We start from the raw sequence: 3,400 nt of genomic DNA, 5'->3' as shown, positions 1-3,400 counted from the left end.
ACCTTATACATGCTAAGCAAGCACTTTAGCACTGAGCTGTACTCCTAGCCTCTTGGGAACTGGCATAATTAAAGTTCTGTAATCCAAGTGGCACTATATTAGGTTTTTGCTTTTGTTTTGAGACAGCCTCACTATGTAATTCAGACTGGCCTTGAACCATTAGTGAGCCTCCTGCCTTGGCCTCACTTACATGCCAAGCTGTACCTCAGAAGGCCGTCCACCTAATTTCATTCCAGGTCTTCCTGATCAACCTCTGTCACTGGAGGACCAAAACCTGACTCTCTCTTTGTCCCAGTATCTGCTGTATTAACAGTACCCACTTTATCTCCAAAGACTAGGTGCCTGTAGCACCCCCAGGATCCTATTATTTTATGGATCCATTTCCCAGGGCCCTCTGGTGACAATTACAGAATCAGTCTTGTTAAAAAAAGAAAAGAAGCACACTCAAAGGGAACAGAATGAAGAGTATCAAAGTGTGAAATGTTTTGGGAAACCAACACAGGAGCTGCCATCCCTATTCCTGGAGGAAAAGTGGAGTGTGGTCTTTGTAATGTGTCACCGGAGCTCCCCCCCGCCCCGCCCCAAATTCCCTTCGCTCTGTATTTCCCATCACAGAGGACATTTCTGGGTGTGGTCTGGATGGTAGGGGTGGAGAAGCAGTGGCGTTGCATGTGTGCTCAGCAGGTGTTTGCAGCTGATCATGCTGTGTCTGACCTGCTGGCTCTCCCGGTGGTGTGGGCCAGCTGCTCTCCCTTTCCAGGAATCTGCCATTAATTCTACCAGTTCCTGAGTTAAGTGTGTGTGCAGGGACATGATAAATGGCATCAAAGTCTCCTACTGTAGGACACTCATATCATTTAGGTTGAAGGTGGTAAAAACCGACACAGATCCATCTCCTTTGTGAGCTTGTCTTGTTTTGTTCTCTCCCACCGGACACCCACCTTTCTTTCCACCGGTGGCCTGGAGATTTCAAGTTCTAGCATCAGACATGGGGTGACCATGTGACAACTGCTCCACAATCACTGTAACAAATCTATTGATCCGAAGATCACATAGCTTGCTCTGCTTCTGACCAAACCCTGAGTAACACAGGAAAGAAATGCCTCCTGAGCCCTGAGGAGAGCCACTGGTCAGGACTCCAACAAGTAACCTGATGTCAATTGACCCTGGTTCACGCAGTTCATAGAGAGGTCTGCTCCACTTAGGTAGAGAGGGCTGGAGGGTGGTTTGGGGAAAACAGACAGTATTCAGAAGCATCAGGATTCTGAAAAATGACTCATTCTAGATCTGATGGAGCAAGTTAGTTATGTCAGGATACTCAATGAAAGAAAAAGTTAGCCAGGGATTTTCTAACCAGCCACACTGATCTTCAAAAACAGAGTCCATAGACAAACAGTATGACCATCCAATAATCCATGGGAAGCTGTCTGTATCTATCTTATATTAGAGATTGAGCTACCACTTTAAATTCAATTCTAGGTGTGATCATTATGTATATCTAACATTATGTATAAGAAAGCAATAACAACTAATTTTTTTAAAAATTGAGAAGAGGAAAAGTTAAAATTCACAAACACCCAAAAAGGTGATTTTTATCATAAAAATTAGATTCCAGATAGTCAGGGAGAGAAGAGACGAGACAAAAAGAAAAGAGAAGAGGTTACCAACCAATTTCACTATAGACTGATAGTAAGGAACCAGTAGACAGTGTCCTCCTACCCCTCCCTACAAATAACAGAGAGCATTATATAAAGCCATTAGTATAATGGTGACCAACAACATGAAAACACAAACTTTCCCAAATATCAAAAGACATACTCCCCACAATGCCATGCAGGCAAATAGGTATATTATGAAGCAATATGGCAGCACCAAAACTAAATATCAGTCCCATCAATAAATCTATAAAACCTCTGAGGTCTCCTGCTAGCAGCCATGTGAGACAGCCATTGTGAAAGTGAAACCTTTAGACTTAGTGAGGTCTTTAACTGCCTGAAACCTCGCAAAGACCCTGAACTACCTACCTAAGTTACCCCCAGGTTTCTACCCCCCTGAAGCTGTGAAAAGAAATGTTTCTTGCTGTTTTAAGCTGTAAGTTTCAGGATAATTTATTGTATGTCAGTAGACAAGAAATATATTCCTTTAACATGGGTTGAATTATCTCACTCCTAAGTTTATGTTGAAGTCTTACTGACTCCCCACACCTCAAACTGTGTCCTTGGGGATGATACTTTAGCAGGGTGTATCTCTAACCCAATGTGTCTTTCTAAGAACTGAGACGTAGACATTCATGAACTGAGGCTGGGGTTACACTGCCGTAAGCCATGGACCTTGCAGCAGCTAAGAGGCCTGGGGCTGGTCACCAGTTAGCACCCTCAGAGGAGAACCCAGCCTTCCAGCACCTAGACCTGAGCAGACTGCACACTGTACGACAACAGGTTTCTGTCCCAGATCGCAGCTTATGGTAGTGAGTTATGGCAGCCCCAGGAACCAACAGACACTGCAGGCCACATCTCCTGCATCCCTTTGGATTCCTTTATTAATTGCTTCTGACTTTTGTCCTGGCTTGAAACCTGATTTGGATGGGCCCCATGGTTTTTGTCCTGCTTGGAGTTTATCAGACTTCTTGTGGATTACATTTTTCATCAGACTTGAAAAAGAATTTCCCAACACAAAGCTTTTCAAACTATATGATATTAAATCAAACCAATAAAGAATTGATGGGTAGAATTGTGGTTTGTCATATATCCCAAATCAAATGACTAAGCAGGTATCACTACACAACTAGCTAGTATATGTCTTCAGCATGCAATAATGTGTAAAAAATGCAGAGCAAATCACAAGTTTCATCTACAATAAACACTAGGTTTTACAAGGTCAAGTAAAATATTAAAATTAAGGTACAGTATAGGCAACTACACTGAAGATGACAAGATACACATTCTGGTTTGATAACTGCCTGCTTTTGAACTTTTATACTATATACAAAGCTGTGTTTTTATTAATACTGTTATGTACTGATATATTCAATTATGCTACGTCTGATGATATAGCCAGTTCTATTGGACATAACAAGAGACAACACAGGAACCATGGTAGAACTTCTTGTACAACAGTCTTATATGTCTTTTTTATTTCATGTATTTATAGGAATATGTTTTGTTTTGTCTTGTTTTGTTTCTCCCTCTAATATAGAAAGGATAGAAACATATGTTAAGACTCATGCATGTATAGAATCTATAAACAGTTTATGAGAACTGATCTTATGACACATGATGAAATGAACAAATACTTTGAAGAAAAAGAGACACTTAAGTACTCAGTGCTGATCCTGGAGTGTCGTAATGTGACACCCAGAAATAGTATTATTCTTTGCTCAGAGTGATATTAGCCTGCTTGG

Source organism: Cavia porcellus, unplaced genomic scaffold, assembly GCF_034190915.1.
Source record: "Cavia porcellus strain 051 isolate PalLab524CR breed Dunkin Hartley unplaced genomic scaffold, mCavPor4.1 scaffold_5, whole genome shotgun sequence".
In the NCBI taxonomy this organism is placed as follows: domain Eukaryota; kingdom Metazoa; phylum Chordata; class Mammalia; order Rodentia; family Caviidae; genus Cavia; species Cavia porcellus.
The sequence above is the reverse complement of the archived record's forward strand: the minus strand, read 5'-3'. Positions refer to the sequence as shown.